Genomic DNA, 18,892 nt, shown 5'->3' with positions numbered 1-18,892 from the left:
GAGGCGTTGTGGGAGTATGCCATTATTATTTCTGGAGATTACGTAGCTGTGTCAACCAACGTCTATAAAAGGTGGATGCATATTGTAGCGTCAGTCATTAGTTAAACGGAAGCAGTGCAGTGAAGAAGTCTACGAGATGAAGAGGCCTCAGTCGGTCAGTCAATAAGTGTGAACGAGAGATGGAGAGGACTCAGTGAGCCATTAATTATGGGTCATTGAGAGAGTGAGACCAAATGGTTGGTCCGTCACTTAGTGGAAGACACGGACGCAAGGGCTTACCATAAAGTCAGAGAGGGCAACCCAGGACCTGCCAAGAGGTAATACCATATTGACTTACAAAGAAGTCAGATGATATGGAGAAGAAGGAGTCACAAGGATGTATCACCGAGTTAGGCGTGACACATCTACGGTAAACACCAGATCAAAGGAATACGTCGTAATTATACTAAAAGTGTTGAAGGTACAGTCAAGTGAATCACAGAGGGAAATATTTCGTATAAATTGTTAAATGTCCGGTCAAGAAGAATTCAAATTCATGCCTAGTTTCTTTCAGTTGCAATGTCATAATTTCATATTCTCATCTGTTTTATCGCAACAATACTCACTATTTTTTATATATTATTTAAAGAATATATATTGTTCTATCAAACGAATTCATAGTTTTATTTCATTGACAGTAAAATATCTTAACCTCAAAATTAATGGGGAAACCGAACGCCAATCTCCTTTTCCCAGAACTTATATGGTATGTTGTCAAAAGTAAGCTTATTACCCCACACCCTAGAGATAGTCAAGAGTCTCATTCTATTATTGCTGCACTGAGTGGCAGCTGGCGCCCTTCAAATAACGTATGTGTAAGTAAGCAGGTAACAAGTAAGTGTGAGTACAAGGTCCGACGAGTGTGTATTTTATTTAATGAATATTAATTTTCTTAATTTTCAAGTTAAATGCAGAATTTCAGATTTTTCAATATAAATACAGTTTTATAATATTTGTAAAATTAGTCAGAGACTTAGGAAAGTTTCAATTTGGCCCCATATGTTTCAAAAGTTAGTAAGAGACTTAGGAAACCAACAATTTGGCTCCGCAACGTGGTGCTCGAATAAATTCAGAATTTGTTCTGAATGACAGCATATCATAGGTTTATTTTGGGAAGAGTATGCGCATTCAAGCCAACGGAAATTATTACCGGTAAATGTCAGGAGTGTAACTTTGTGATATATTTGTATTTTGGGGATATGCCAAGGGATTTGAAGAGGGAAATTAATTTGAGATCGCGTACTATCACTAGTGAACCAAAGATGGACCAGGAAGACAATAACAAGTCATGTGACGACGAGGTCATTGCTTCTGCGGACATCCAAGGTGAAATTCAGAGTAGGGAACAGGTGAATACGATGGAAGCTTCTGAGGTAATTCAGGAAAGTGCAGAAATTGAGAAGCACACTGAAACTCAAAAGGAAATCGCGGGGGGAATAAACCAAGATTTTATAAATTTGATGATGGCCAAATTTACCGAGATCAGTAATGAAAATAAGAAAGAGAGGAAAGAGATGAAAGAATTATTTAGCACTAATAATGAAAATTAACTCTCTAAGTAGTAAAATGGAACAAATAATTAGTAGTAACGAAAATAGTAAGGAAGAGATGAAAGAATTAATTAGTACTAATAATGAAAATTGTAATAAACAGATTAACTCTCTAAGTAATAAAATGGAACAAATGATTGGTATTGGTAATGAAAATAATAAGAAACAGATGGAAGAATTAATTGGCAGTGATAAAGAAAATTTTAATGTGACCATTAATAAAATAGATCTAAGATATTAGAGATAAACAATCAAACATCTAAGTCAGAATATAAGTTAGAAAGTAAGTCAAATGAAGAGTGTGTTGAAATGGGAGGTAAAATGAAGTTGAATCAGAGCAATATTCATATTCAAACTGAGCATGTGAAAGGAGCATTTTCAGAGAATATCGTAGAATTAAGTAATAAAATTTCTAGTAATCGGGAAGAAATTCATGAGGTAGTCGAGGAAAGATTGGATAAGATTTGCAATACAGTTGGGGAAGATACGAGGGAACAGATTAGTAGAAATGAAATTGAAAGCAAACTTGTGGAGGTCACTGAACTACGGAACGAACAGGAAACGCTATCACAGCAGGTGAGAGAGAGAGAGGAAGAATTGCAGGAAGGAGTGAGAATAGTGGGAGAGAATACTGAGAGAGGAGAGGAAGAAGAAATTTTGAGTTGCCAGGGAGTGATACGGCAGAAAGGTAGAGGTAAGTCGGCGGGTGAGGTGATAGTAGTGAGTGGTTTGTTCAGTAGTGATCGTGATTTAACTGGGTTTTCTGGAGAACAGTTCAGTTCTATAGAATTTGTAAAAGTAGTTGAGAAAAGACTTGCTAGTAAGTTGAGGAATAATAATACTGAATGGGAATTCGTACTGGAAATCTTGTCGAATGTTTTTGTCGGTGAAAGTAGAATATGGTTCCGAGTATACTGGAATAATATGTCTAATTTAGGAGAATTTAAAGAGTTCATTGACAGGCTTTGGAAGGAATGTGTGCAAGGGCACGCGCGAGAGAGAGAGAGAGCATGATGGCTGGGGTAAGTAGTATAGTAGAGAGAGGTGGAAAAATGTTAGCCGTGTATCAGAGGAGAGGGGGTGATCATGACCCGCAGAGGATTAATAGTTGTATCGATGGTAATAGGGGTCAGAAGAGTAATCAGAGAGAATCGGAAGATGGGAGGCGTATGTATTTGAGTTACGAGAGAGAAGGTCAGAGGAGTAACCAAAGAGAATCGGAAAATGGGAGGCGTACGGATTTGAGTTATCAGAGAGACTATGATAATCTGAATATGAAGGTTATCGAGGTGTCGTTATCGAGTCAGAGTATTTCAGATTCACAGGGAATCGGGTAAATTAAGTAGACAGGCTGAAGGTAGTAAATGAACAGGTATGTAGTGTAAGTAGTTATGTAGTGAAAGTAGATTTAAGAGCACTGTGTGACTGTGACCTAAGTAATGTTAAGTGAGATATTTAAGTAGTGACGTAGTCGTAGATAATGAAGTAATTAATGGCAGTAGTAAGTTAGACGTAAGAAGTGATCTGTTAAAGTGATGTAAGTACTTGTAATACCGAGAATATGATGTAAGTAGTGAGGTAGTAACTCCGATGATGGAAATTGTGATATGAAGAAGGTAAGTGAAGGTTCTCTTAGATAATATAACAGCGGTTGGGTAAGTCACAGTGAGTAAATAAGATAGCGGTACCAGTCAATTGAAGATAATTGTAAGTTTCAGTCATGCCTTGTTGTATCAAAGCTTGTGTATTCAGTTGTTTTAGGAGCTAACTTGGTTGCAAATTATGGAAGTAGAATAGACTTTGATTTAGGTAGTGTGTGTTTGTTCTGAAAAAAAACTAGCAAAGAAGTACGTGTTAATTATGATGGGTCTGAGGTAAGTGTGTTGGTAACGTGTGCTCTTTAAAGATATATGAGAGGTAAGTGAAGGTGTTCCTAGTGAGAGGAAATGTGTTGAAGTGTGTCAGGTGCGAGATTTCTCTATCTCGGCGTCTCCGAATACCATTAAAATAGCCAGCGGGACGTAATATTATTATATATTTATGGCCATTAGAGAACACAATAAGCAACACTTACACATTTTTGAAGCTTTCTTTGCAGCCAAGTATCGTTGTGTTCTCCCTCTGAAAGCCTGCCTACTTTCAGATCATTCCTCACCTCCCTGAACCACTTATCACATGTGTTAAGTCTACTATTGAGCATGGTAAAATGTTTCTTAGTCAATCACTTGTCTTCCGTTCTTAATAGTTTACCAAAGAAATTGAGTCGTCGCTTCTTGATGGATTCCATCAGTCGTTCTGTTTTCTGATTTAGTTCCTCTCATCCTCGCAACCTGCATTGTCCAGCCACGTTCTTTGGGCCCGTGATTTCTCGAAGGATCTTCCTCCCAAACGTCTAAGCTTCTCTCACACCAGCCTTTCCAGTAACTCGAAGGTATTCACTTCCATAGAGACCTCCCCCCATGGCACTACAGCCCTGAAGGGCTACAGAGTACGAGGTGTCGTGTGGTCAGCACGGCGAATAATCTCGACCATTATTCTTGGCTTTCTAGACCGAGGCTTCTATCTCACCGTCAGATAGCTCCTCAATTCTAATCACGTAGGCTGAGTGGACCGAGAACCAGCCCTCAGTTAGAGGTAAAATCTCTGACCTGGCCGGGAATCGAACCCAGGGCCTCCGGGTGGGAGGCAGGCACGCTACCTCTACACCGCGGAGCCGGCTCCATAGAGGCATTCGGGTTTAATCACCCTGTTGTAATGTCTGAGTTTAGCTTGCGTTGAAAGTGCCTGTTTCTTGTACAGGTCCTGTGTTATTGTTGTCATTATTATTATTATTATTATTATTATTATTATTATTATTATTATTATTATTATTATTATCACAAAAAGAATGTAAATAGAGTGCAATAGAAAATATTTATGAATAAGTAAGAAGTTACGAAAAAGAATTAATATTGTCCAAGTTATAATAATGCTATTGGTTTTAGGTCCCACTAAGTACCGGTACTTCAACGGTTTTTGGAGGCACTGAAGTACCCGAATTTTGTTCCGCAAGACTTGTTTTACATGCCAATAAATCTACCGACACGGGGCTGATGTATCCGAGCACCTTCAAATACCACCGGACTGAGCCAGGGTAGAACCTGCGAAGTTGGGCTCAGAAGGCCAGAGCTATGCCGTCTGAGCTACTGTAGTAGAAACAGCCAGGGACAAATTTTAGGCTCAACGTTCGTTGTTTCCCTAGTAGTAGGGCAGACCCCAATAGCAGATCACACCAGCAAATGCTGAGGCTGTACCTTACTTAACGTGATGGCCGCCACTTCTTGCATTGCCGAAAACCTTAGTTAGTACGACCTTTAACAACTAGTACAAAAATATAAGAAAACAACTATAGACTGCTTCTCTCTCTTTCTCTTATGCGTTACATTTTCTGTTTATGTACATGCACATTTTAAAAACTGTTAGGGGAAATAACAATTGTCTATTTAGATAAAATAATCGTAGTACTAATCATATTATAAACGCAATTTAGACAATTATGTAATGTTAATTAAATCAATAACATCCTATCTCTTTCCGTCGTAGCTGATACTTCAGGTAAGTTAAATTTCCTCTAAGAACGAATTAATAAATTCAGATAAGATATTATACATAATAATATAAATAACTTATAAATAAAATTCTATCCATTTCAGGTCAACCCGAGATCATATCAGTAGTTTTTAGCTTCTGTGTCTGTCTGTTTGTCTGTTTGTTCTACAATCACGGTCAAACGGCTGAATAGATATCAACCACCTTTATATGTAAAGTGTATTCATCCAGGAGCAGGTGTCAATATGCATATCATTTAAAAAGCACTGAATAGACTGGGGGTTTATAGGAAGACCAGAAAAGTTTTTTCACTTTTCCCTTACACTATTAATTATATTTTGACCACACTTCATATTTAGAGGATAATCATTTAGGCGCGTGTTTATATGTGAATATCTTTTAAAAATCACCTAACAGTCTGGGGATTTATAGGGATATCAGAAGAGATGTTTCAATTTTCTTTAACACTATTGATCATATCTCGACCAAATTTCATATTTATAGTCTACTCATTTAGATCCAGGTATTGATATGCATATCGTTTAAAAATCAATGAGCAGACTGGGGTTTTATAGGAAGACCAGAAGAGTTTTTTCACTTTTCTCGTACACTATTAACAATATTGTAACAAACTTCACATTTAGCGTCTGCTCATTTAGGAGCAGGTTTCAGTATATATATTATTTAAAAATCACTGAACGGACTGGGGGTTTATAGGAAGACTAGAAGAGTTTCTTTCCTTACACTGTTAACAATATCTGTAACAAACTTCATATTTTGAGTCTAATCGCTCAGGATCAGGTTTCGATATGTGTATTATACAAAAATCACAGAATAGACTGGGGGTTTGTAGGAATAAAATATGAGTTATAAATTTATTTTCCACTATTGGTTATATTTCGACCAAACTTCATATTTTAAGTTTATTCGTCCAGGAGCACATTTTGAAATGCGTATCATTAAGAATCACAGAATAGACTGGGGGTTTAAAGGAAGACCAGAAGAGGTTTACTTTTCAATTCCGTATTCATGTCGCTATTTCTCTTCAAGTCGTTTTCAAACAATTGTGAAATTGCCGAAGTCTTTATATCTATGAGTTGGTATGCATGTTAGTTAGGTGCGGTATGAAATCACGAATGTTCATAGTACATCATAGCTTTATCTCTTCTTTAACAAGTAGGTCATACCCTAGAAACAGGTGTTCAGAAGGAAGCATGAGTAAGTGAAGGTGTTCCGGCTTTGGGATATTTTCTTTACGCAACTCGTCTTTCAGACATGATTAACTCGGAGCTTGAGATTAACGCAAGATGCGTTGCTAGGAGACGAGATGAGAGGTTGAAGATGCAAGCTGTTGCGTTTGACAGGCGTTGTTCCTCAAGTATTGACGTCGCATCTGGTGTTCCCCAGGGGTGCTTGTTGGGGCCACTGCTGTGCATGGAATACATATCACCCACCCTGTCAAATCCCCAGCTTTGTTCCCTCCTAACTTGTGCTTCTAGTTGAAGACCTTTTAAGAATCTTTGAGAACTAGTTTTAATGCTGAAAAAATAATCTCCGTCTCACAACACTTTGGATTCAGTGTCCGCTAACTTTCTTCAAGAAATTTGTATTGCTACAAAGTACTGTTATAAACGACCTGTCCTCAGATTTATTTTTAATTTAGCCATGATATATTGAGTTTATTTACCAGCGTTGATACACCCAGTAGTTCAGTTTATATTCTCCTATTTGTTAAAATTTGGGCTGTCAATGGAGTACAATCTGCGTTAGGCAGTTCTTCTAGTTGAAGAACTAGCTGTTTTAAAAATTATGAAGATATACGCCATGCACGTCATTTAACTTGCCTTGTGGCTTAGTCTTTTCTCCTCTTAAGAATTATACTGAGCAAGACGTAATTAGTATTCAAATTATTTTGTAGAACGAGAACTTCATTTGGATTCTTAATTCATCTTAGTTCTAATTGACAGAATCAATATCATAAGAAAGTATTCATTTATTTTTCCTATTGTCCAAGCCTCGTGCACATTCAAAGGATGAGAAAAGAAGACTTCTGCCCAGTCAGTCTGCAAATATTGATTTGTCATATGGATAGAATACTATTCCCAGTGGGCTGATGACCTTAGATGTTAGGCCCGTTTAAACAACAAGCATCATATTATTCCCAGAGATAAATTACTTTGCATTTAAAGTCGAGAGCATTGTTCGACCTGTCAACAAGCTCGTCGTTAGTAGGCCTACTCCTTAAGCAAACTGAATAATATTGCAATCCTCGTATATTTCCCTGTGTGTGTTGGCATTGTGAGGTGGTAGATAGACACATTGTTCCGTGACTTTAAAATAAGCAGCAGACATGTAATCGCAGTACCAGCTGCAAATATAAAATGAGAAGTCCATTCACGCTGAAAGGAATACAAATACGTAAGCAGAACATACACCAGAGATTCTGAGACTTTTTGTTGTTACCGAGTGATCTGGCTACGTGTTGTGGGTCACGTAGTTGCAAGCTGCCATTCGAGAGGGAGAGTGGGTTCGAGCCCCGCTGTCGACAGCTCAGATGCGGCACTTATGTACAACTTCACTGTCTCGAATGACTGCTCGAAAGAGCCTGGTCAAGAGAGCACTGATCGCTGTTCGAGAGAGAGCCCTGCGCCATCTTGGCTTAGGGTTTATATCTGCCCTCCTTCAAGCAAAGGTCGGTCGGTTCCCACTACCATAGGGGTTGGACCATGAGCGTTACCTATCTATTCGCCTTGCTAGGTGGCGCCCTCAATTACTATTATGAACTATTTGTCCCGGTAGGTGCTGCTCTCTGGACACTACTATCTCTATCCTTTTCCTTGCACTTTCCTTTCTCTGTCTTTGTTAGAGTACAACTGTACTGTCTTTGATATCTTTGTCGGGGAGCCGAGTGCGCCAGTACCGACTATTAGACTCTGGTTGTCAATAAGCAAACATCCTCTGCCGTAAACATGTTACTGTAGGCGCGTTTCGCAAACTCTCTGCCTGACTAAGACTCTCCACCACTTTTAACAGAATGTTTCTTATTCCTTTCTATTATTAAAATCTCAGTATAATTAATATACAAATGTACTGGCACTACAAGATGTCCCGTATTACTGGTTATTATTCTTACCGTAGTTTATATTCCTTGATACCTTGAAATCGAATCCTGGCTGCGAATCCCGGCTGCCGTTTATCTGACAGTCCGCCGCTTAAAGCCTTGGGGAGGTCGGTACACGACAGGCTATCTATATGAGAAGTCATTTATTATTTCCCCAACAGAAGCGAACTAAGCGGTGTCTGATGTTCACATCCCCCTGTGGGTGGGGGCGGTAGAATAACACCCACGGTAACCCCTGCCTGTCGTAAGAGGCGACTAAAAGGGGCCCCAGGGGCTCCGAACTTTGGAGCGTGGTTGGCGACCACGGGGCCCTTAGCTGAGTCCTAGCGTTGCTTCCACTTACTTGTGCCAGGCTCCTCACTTTCATCTATCCTATCAGATCTTCCTTGATCAACTCTTGTTCTTTTCCGACCCCGACGCTATTAGGTTTGCGAGGGCTAGGGAGTCTTTCATTTTCACGCCCGTCGTGGCCCTTGTCTTCCTTTGGCCGATACCTTCATTTTTCGAAGTGTCGGATCCCTTCCATTTTTTCCCTCTGATTAGTGTTATATAGAGGATAGTTGCCTAGTTGTACTTCCTCTTAAAACAATAATCACCACCACCACCATCTGATGTTCACAGTGTTATCATCTAAGTATATTTCTATTAACAAATTATTTTTCATTAGAATTATCTCCATTAGTCTTTTGTGTACTGTTTGTTGCCTTCTATGTGAAGTCTCCTATAATCATCCCATTTATTTAGGGCTGGAAGAAATCTGTGAAGTCTACAGCTGTTCTGGTTAGAGAATTACGATCCAGATTTCGACATAGTGGATGACTGTGAAAATTACAATTCTGAAACTGAAACTAAGCAAATAAATTACATTGAGCGTAACTCAGAAAGAGTGCAGCTGCTAGTGGTACAGAATAAACGGGAAACTGAACTGCGCTGAAACGAGATTTAAATGTATTCTCTTTAATGTTATTGGTGATGCTTGAGTCATCAGTCCATGGACTGGTTTGATGCAGTTCTCCATGTCACCGTATCCCTTGCTAAGCTTTTCATTTCTACGTAACTATTGCATCCTACATCTGCTCTAATTTGCTTATCATATTCATATCCTGGTCTACCTCTACCGTTCTTGCCGCCGTAACTTCATTCAAAAACCAAGTGAACACGTCCTGGGTGTCTTAAGATGTATCCTATCATTCTACACCTTCCTCTCGTTAAATTTAGTCAAATCGATCTCCTCTCACCAATTCGTTTCAGTATCTCTTCATTCGTGATTCGATCTATCCATCTCACCTTCAGCATTCTTCTGTATCGCCACATTTCAAAAGCTTCTATTCTCTTTCTTTGTGAGCTAATTATCGTCCATGTTTCACTTCCATACAGTGCCACGCTCCAGACGAAACTCTTCAGAAACATCTTTCTAATTCCTATATCAATGTTTGAAGTGAACAAATTTCTTTCCTTAAGAAAGCTCTTCTTTGCTTGTGCTAGTCTGCATTTGATATCCTCCTTACTCCTGTCCTCGTTAGGTATTTTAATACCCCAGTAAAATATTCATTTACTTCCTTTAAAACTTAATTTCCTAATCTAACATTACCTGCATTACCTCCATTCGTTCGACTGCACTCCATTACTTCTGTTTTGGACTTATTTATTTTCATCTTATGCTCCTTACCCAAGACTTCGCTCATACCATTCAGCAACTTCTCGAGATCTTCTGCAGTCTCACATAAAATAACAATATCATCGGCAAATCTTAAGGTTTTGATTTTCCCTCCTTAGATTGTGATTCCCTCCCCAAATCCGTCTATGATTTCCTTTACTGCCAGTTCTATATAAACATTGAAAAGGAGGTGGGGAGCAATCTGCAGCCTTGCCTCACTCTTTACTGGATTGCTGCTTCTTTTTCCAAGCCCTCGCAATATACCGTAATAATTATACTTCTGATAGTTGACATACAAAAATAGACTGCCCTGGCGTCAGCTTTGAATGTACTCATTGCCTTAATAAATACACTCGTTAATGTTAGTTCAAGAGGTAAATATAAAGTTTAAACACAAGCTTAGTGAATTTTCATGACAATTATATTATTATGTTATAAAGTCCCTATATCTAGCTAAAATAAAGTTAATATTATGTAAAATATTTCAAAAATGAATTGATCAACGATATAATATAGAATTCAGGCATTTAATTTAACTGACTTTGAAGGAGACATTCAAATGTATGATGGAGTAAACACCGCGCCACGCGAGTGCTTCAGTGATGAAAATGAACGCGGGTGCTCGAGGAATATGGTTGTGAGAGTATCTCAGGGTTGTCGTAAGGATGTGGAGGAGAGGGAGAGTAAGTCACTGCTAACACTGCACTGGTAAGAGTATGGTTCCAGTATATGGGATCCTCACAAGGATTACTTGATTCAAAAACAGGATATGGACCAAAGGAAAGCAGCACGATTTTTTCTGGCTGATTTCCGACAAAAGAGTAGTGTTACGAAAATGTAGTAAATTTTGGGCCGGGAAAACTTGGGAGTAAGGGGACGAGCTGCTCGAAAGTGGTATGTTCTTAGCTGTCATTGGAGAGATGACGTAGACTGATTTTGGTAGGCGAACAATCTTGAATGGAGCCTATAAAATTAGGAAAAGTCATATGAAGATAAAGTTGAAATTCAACAGTAAAAATTGAGACAAACATTAATTTACAGGGATATGAATTAGGGAGTGGGATAATTTACCAAGGGAGCTGTTTGAAAAACTTCGCACTTCTTTCAACTAGGTAATTAACTGACAGGGAATATGCTAGCTGCGCGACAGTCTAAAATATATACCAGTGACGATTGATTGATTGATTGATTGATTAATTGATTGATTGATTGATTGATTGATTGATTGATTGATTGATTGATTGATTGATTGATTGATTGATTGATTGATTGATTAATACTTACACTTTTAATGAAATAGCTCAAATAACTTGTAAGAGAAACATAGGTATTTGTCAATATCGAACTGTCCGATTCCATAGCTAACTGGCTAGCATGCTGGCCTTTGGCCAAGAGATTCCTGGGTTCGATACCCGGCTGGATGGGTGTGCCGTCTTCAGCATTAGAATTCATCTTAAATAGGGTCTCATCCTCACTGACGCGCAGGTCGCCTACATGGCACCAGCTCGAAAGACCTGCACCAGATCTCTCTCGAGGCCACACACCAGTATTATTATTATTATTATTATTGTTAGTATTATTATTATTATTATTATTATTATTATTATTATTATTATTATTATTATTATTATTATTATTATTATTATTATTATTATTATTATTATTATATTGAACTGAAATACTGGCCGTGTAGGGTCTGCTTATAATGGAACTATGTATCTTTGTGTTTGTGTGTAGGCCTATGCGCGGTATAATAGGCAGTCAAATTAAAATAGGTCGCAAGTCTACAGTATAACATTTCGTATCTCGGAAGTAATCACCAGAACATTTATCTCACGGGGTCATAAAGTTGGTCAATCACATTCTGGAAAAGCTGGCTGCTGTTGACGGAACCACAGCTGTACCCAGTCACAAACGCCATCGTCTGGTGTTAACCGATGTTTACGAATGTCGTTCTTAAGCTCAAACATGAGGATACACAATGCTATGAGGACACGTTGCAGAAACTGGGGCGCGCCGTAGAGTTAATTACATCATCCTTCTTCATGATAATGCCCGCCCCCACGTCGCCAACTGTGTGAGCAATACACTCAGGAATTTGGACGGCAAAATCTACAGCTCAGATCTCACTCCAATACGATTTTCACATCATTGAGGTGATAAAAATTGAATAATGGAAAAGAAGAATTGATGTACCACGTTGTATTGAATAACATTTATTATCCATAATAATTTTCGTTTGTTTCTAATAAGTAAGTCTACGTAACTCTCAAAATCCTGCGGCCGTTACAATAGTGGCTGTCGACAGTGGGGCTCGAACCCACTATCTCCCGATTACTGGATACTGGCAGCACTTACGCGACTCCAGCTTTCGAGTTCGGTGGTAACCCATTTTCATTCGACTGCCCCATATATGGAAAAATGTATGTGTGTATGTTAATGCAAAAACACCGCGTGTAAAAATATGTTACCGACTCTAACTTCAGCTAAGCCTGCAGTTTGTATCTTGGAGGACTTTGACCTACACAGGTGCGATAATTTCTTCTAAGTCGTGTAATAGCGTCAGGAGGAGCTTACGTTATTAATATTCTGCCCTGACACAGACGTACTGCGATTTGCGAACCCTCCCAGTTGCCTGGATATCAACAGGCTTTAAATATTCATCACTCGGCAATGAAAGGTCGCAACCAGCTGACTGTGTCAGTGATCACTGGAATTTGAAAAAAGCACAAGCTAAATTATTTGGAGATAATTTTCAGTATTGATTGTAGCCTCACTTCCTACGCATTGCTTGGCCAAAAGAAAATGTACAGGGTGTAAGAGACCACGTACTACAGATTTTTACCCGCTACACTTACATTTCTCTTGCCGACAACACCGAGCGAGTTGGACGTGCGGTTAGGGACGCGCAGTTGTCAGCTTGCATTCGGGACATAATGGATTCGAATCAATCAGTCAATACTTATTTGCATTTAGGGCAGTCGCCCAGGTGGCAGATACTCTACCTGTCGTTTCCCTAACCTACTCTTAAATTATTGCAAAGAAACCGGAAATATATTGAACACCTCCCTTGCTAAGTTATTCCAATCATTAACTCCCCTAACTAGAAATAAATATTTGCCCCAATTTGTCCTCTTGAATTCCAACTTTACCTTCATATTATGATCTTTCCTACTTTTAAAAACAGCACTCAAACTTATACCTCTGCTAACGTCATTCCACGCCATCTCTCAACTGACAACTCAGAGCATACCTCATAGTCAAGCAGATCGTCTCCTTTCTACCAAGTCTTCCCAGCCCCAACTTTGCAACATTTTTGTAACGCTACACTTTTTTCGGAAATCATCCAGACCAAATAGAGCTGTTTTTCTTTGGATTTTCCCACTGTCGGCAGCCCTGAAGGTGGTTTTCCGTGGTTTCTCATTTTAACACGAGACAAATGCTGGGTATGTACGTTAATTAATGCCACGGCCGCTCCCTTCCCACTCTGAGATCTTTCATATCCCATCGCCGCCATAAGACCTATCTGCGTCGGTGCGACGTAATGTGCCCTACTGGACTCTGAAGTTCTGGCCAGGCGAAAGCCGGTCTCGAACCCAGAGTACAGTAGTGAACGAACTCTCACAGACGTGAGCTGGTGCACATAGTCTTACCTGAACATATTCCTCTTCACTCAGTCGGATAAGCGTTCTTCTCAGGGATAACATGGGTATAACGGGGCCACAAAAGATAAACACGAGGATATGTGATTAATCAGGTAAGAATCGGCTAAATTAAAATAAAATAAAATATCTAACAGAAAACATCGCTGCATTCAAAGTTTAACAAATAGGGATTTATTACATAAAATTGAATTATTTACAAATGAAAGAGCTTTCATTATGATAGGGTAAAATAACGCTGAGCCGATGACAACCAGTTCACTGCCTTCACGAAACAGCTGTTCTATAACAAGCATGTTACAATAGTGTAAGTAACGAACTCTAGAAAACGGATATCTGCAGAGATACACATCAAACAGTGATTCCCATAAAATTTACAATGCCTCGTACCATCGAACCCCGGTGCAAACAAATATCACCACAAAATGTACAATGACCTGACTCGGTCACGAACCCTAGTCCCATGAAGAGTAAGGCGTATAAGATACATATGCAAACAATATAAAAAGGACACACCCAACATATACACGGGTGTCAATATCAAACGGGCCAGTGTTAAAAATTAACGTAGAACAAGTAGGACATAAAAAAGATCTCTCCCTGCTTTCAAAACATGAAGGTCCTCCTCCCCTTCGCACACTTGACAAGCTGCAGACGACAAAACCAATTCTCAAGCCTGTGACGTCAAGCTCAACGACCTTCACCCTCCACCACTTCACTAGCGACAGTCCCCCTAATTTATGAGCTCATCTGGGCGGCAGGCTAAAAATCTCGCCTTTCAAAGAAACACCTCACGTAATCTGCTGCTAAAAGCCCTCTTTTAAATACACCTGGGCTATCTGCCCTCGTCTCAATCTCACCAGCAGTATCGCAAATCTTACTTCCGCCTCTCATGGGCTCAACCTTGGTGCTACAAAAACACTAATCATTCAGCAATAGTCACATGGCCATACTAGGCCTCTCCAATACATCCAAGATACTCTCAACTGTGCTGGGCTCTCTCATATCAATCGCAAATCTTACTTCTGCCTCTCATGGGCTCATATCTCTCAAATATTCGGACTCGCTCGCTCTATTAGTGAAGCTGGGTGAGTTACGGGTTCTATGCTGGTCTCAACTATACGTATCTACGTCTGCAGAAACAAATGCCTAAATGCGATACAATAAAAAGTGCCTGTCTGTTAGACTAATCTACTATGACCAAAGGAGTTCGACCTGACCCATGAAAATAACACGTAGACTACGTTAAAATAATACAATCGAAATGAAATACACACGCTAACAAGGAATCTACAAAATATCATCTACCTTAAGGTACGGGGTTCGAGCTTGAGGCCTAGCTCTTAATTACAAGGAAAATATTCCTACCATAACTAATCTGTTGACTGACGGCCCACATATTACTATCTAAATTTAAATGACATGCTTGGAACAGAATTGGAAAGCTCTGATCTTATGTTATCGATGACATAACGGAGCGGCCCTCCCTGTGGACCACTGAATTTACCACATCATGATAGACTGTGGCGCTGGCATCAGATAATGTTGACCACTTGGAGACATTCTTTCTTGTGTGGCGCCTTCGTACAGCTCCCTCTGTAGTTGGAAGGTGTCCCCTTCGACGTCGCGCTGATCAGGTGCTCCCAACGTTCCTGGATCGATGCCCGTTGTCGTGTTGGCTTCAGCTCCTGGTTGTGGCTTCCTCGCAATGTTGGTGTCAAACACTCGTTCTGACTTGATGCTGGGGTAACTGAAAACAAATTCATTCATTACAGACTGTCCAAACTCGATGCCTGTTTCCCCTACTATCGTGTCTCACACGTTACATTGACCAAGTCTCGTTCAGAGTTTTAAACCTGGTACACAGTTTCTTCACTCCTCTCAGTCTCTGTTACTTCATCCCTTCATTCGGACAACATGTCGTTTTGAATTACCTTCCTGAGCCAATTTTAATTCTAGCAGTTCGTCAGTCATATCTTGACCTCACAGAAATATGAAGCTACTAGTTCATTAGTCTCTTATAAGCAGTACCTCATCTCCCCCTAGCATATTCTCACAGGTAAAATCTTAAATTCAACTGAATATTCAAGTTGATTACTTACTTCCTCGCAGATATAGCAGTACGAGTAGTAGGTGCAGCTCGAAGACAAAGCGTTGTTCTCAGTACCAACACGCAGTATGACGACTCGTTCAAGCGGCCTTCTGGTTCAAGAATGAGCCTGATATGCCAGGCGGCCTTATTTTATAATCCCGTATAGCGTCATCACGCTGCTTGATCGCGTGCAAGATATGCGCGCCCGCGAAGTTTTCCCGCACAATTTACATCCTGAGCTCTACTTAATGAATGCATTTATGAATGCAGCCCTAACGCATATCAAAATAAAGCAGAAATTATGCAGGTTGCAATTCTTGTCTCAAATCCAATGCAACTCTTCCGTAACCAAAGATATTAATTTAATTCTTTCTTCCCTCCTAATATAAGTTTTGCCGGGATCTGGGAAGCGTCCCCAATCTTCATCAAGAGGCTTGGCTTGGGACATAACTCCTTTTAATGAGTTTCTGGAGATTTCTCATAATGACGCTCTCGCTCACTTCACACAAGAACGCTTCTTCTGGACTCCTTTATGACATATACTGTAAGACAATGGCTTCATGGATGGCCTTGTGTGATACCAATATCCAATACTAAAATTAATACAATTGTCCCATGAACCGTATGGTTCAGTAAATCAAACAGAAATAACAAAATATTTGCCGACACCTTTGTTTATCGAAGGGTCGATTTTTTTTATTTTGCCTCTTACAGTTACAATTAAGAAGGAATGGCTGCTTAGTTGTTCTTTCAATCCGAGTAATAAAGGCCACCACCGCTACGACTGACACCACCATATTACAAATTTCAAGCGTTGTTGAAATGTCTATATACCTACGTTTAGTGGCTCGTGCAATTAGCGTTTGTTCCGAAGTATGCTTGTGCGATATCGATTGTTGTCAATGATATTTGAAGGTATTTATCTGTGTTTAGTTGGCTTTTGGAACGTTAAAAGAATCATACAAAGAAAATGCCTCACTCGATGACCTCTACTCAAATCTGAAGCGACAATGGAGTTTACTTACCACATCTTCCACTTCCTCAAGCGTAATTTCCCCAACATCGTTTTCCTCCTCCCCATGAGCTCGGTTGTTCGTGACATCACCAGGAAGATTTGGAGGAGAATAAATTATAAAAAAAGAACAGACGAGTGTGGGTCCATCCTCTTGCGAGTGATCGAGTAACAAAATGTCAATTTGATACTTTATTCGAACAAGCAACGAGAAATGAAGAAATGTGCTTTTTTCTAGGACAATCACTTGGTTCTACGAGTTACTTAATTTGCTAAAAACAAGAATAACAAAGAAAAATACCGTATTTTCGCGAATAATCCCCGCACCCTAACTTTAGATAGGCTTATTTTGAAAAAAAGAAATGCCAACTTTGACGCAAAAAACTGCATCCCAATTTCGTGCCTCATTTTTTTAAATGTGCGGGTTTTATTCGCGTAAATACAGGTATTTACGCGAATAATACCCGCCACCGAATAATCCCGCACCCTATATTTAGGAAGGCTGATTTTGAAAAAAATGCTAACAATGACGCAAATAAAACCCGCACCCCAATTTCGTGCCCCATTTTTTTAAAAAAGTGTGCGGGTATTATTCGCGTAAATACGGTACTCATGTCTGGAGAATTTTTTAATAATTCTGAGGTAAACACCAAACACACACTGTTTCTTAAAACAAAGAAGTGAATCATTAAGAGAAATTTACCCAGGTACAAAAAGCAGCTCACGACATGTATAACTCAGTGTTGTCCTGTTCCGTGACTAACTGGTTAACATGCAGGCTTGTTTTCAATAGGGCCCCAAAGTCGATTCTGAGCACGTTAGGCGATTTCAATCTATATTGGTTAATTCGACTGGTTCGGGGACTGATTATTTGTGCTGTCTTCAACACTGGATTTCATACTATATAGGTCCCCATCCCCGTAGTCGAGTAGGTCTCCCATGGACGTCAACTCGAAAGACCTGCATTAGAGATCTCCGGAGTACGCACGTCATATCATAGAAACTTGGAGGCAAATCAAACAAAATTTGAAACTGAGTTATAGAGAACTTATCGGGGTACCTGCATTTGACAACCACTTACTAGATCCTCAGCAGTATTAGATAGGCATCTCGTCACATTATCACCTAAGGACAAATCTTTGATACTAGAGAACAATATCAAATATCAAAACACAATAAATTTCAAAGTACAAACATTCTCAACGAATATACAAAACATAAATACGACTACATAATACAAAAGTACTTTTGTAACCAAAATGTCACTAAAGGATATAAGCGAGCAAGTATTTCTGTCTCAAGTCGGACACTGATTTCGTCTGGTTCGAAAGGGTTGAAAGTACTGCTTCAAGTTACCTTACTTACAGATAAAATGTAGTTTGAGGAGAATCCTTGTAATGAGACCCATTCCTTAAAAATTAAATGAGTATGTAAATAATTACTTCAGAAAGAGATCGGCAATCGTTCATTATATTTACACCGGTATTTTCTATGCTTTTCAGGTAAGCGTAACGATGGTGGCTGAGAATCCCATGGCAACGTCTTATCCAACGGATGAAGTTTAGAGTTTTCATCGTTAGCGATGGAATACATGTAAGTAACTCTAATCTGTTAACAGGGCAGACACGATACACTTTGAACAAAATGTTAACAATCACGTAAAATTTCCGTTTATTGATTTGGTACTTTGAGGTCATGAACCTGATCTTAGACCCGTTTGGTTTCTATTTCCATCTCTGTCAAGAATTACTTTCAGAAATTTTTGACGGATGCAGTCAGCCACAAGTAACACATTTTGGTTACAATTGCATTATGAGGTAAAGATTTTCAGTCATACACTACTTAAAACGAAAATTAATTAAGTAGTATTAGTAGTAGTAGCACATGCTGCACGTAGCGGTGGGCATTTAACGTGCCTTGAATACGCACTAGAGGTGACGTGGAATCATACGCAATAGCGCCCCAAACCATGATGCCGCGTTGTCTAGCGGTAGGGCGCTCCACAGTTACTGCCGGATTTGACCTTTCTCCACGCCGACGCCACACCCGTCTGCGGTGACTATCACTGACAGAACAGAAGCGTGACTCATCGGAGAACACGACGTTCCGCCATTCCCTCATCCAAGTCGCTCTAGCCCGGCACCATGCCAGGCGTGCACGTCTATGCTGTG

Source organism: Anabrus simplex, chromosome 1 (genome assembly GCF_040414725.1).
Source record: "Anabrus simplex isolate iqAnaSimp1 chromosome 1, ASM4041472v1, whole genome shotgun sequence".
NCBI lineage: Eukaryota > Metazoa > Arthropoda > Insecta > Orthoptera > Tettigoniidae > Anabrus > Anabrus simplex.
This window is presented reverse-complemented; position numbering follows the sequence as displayed.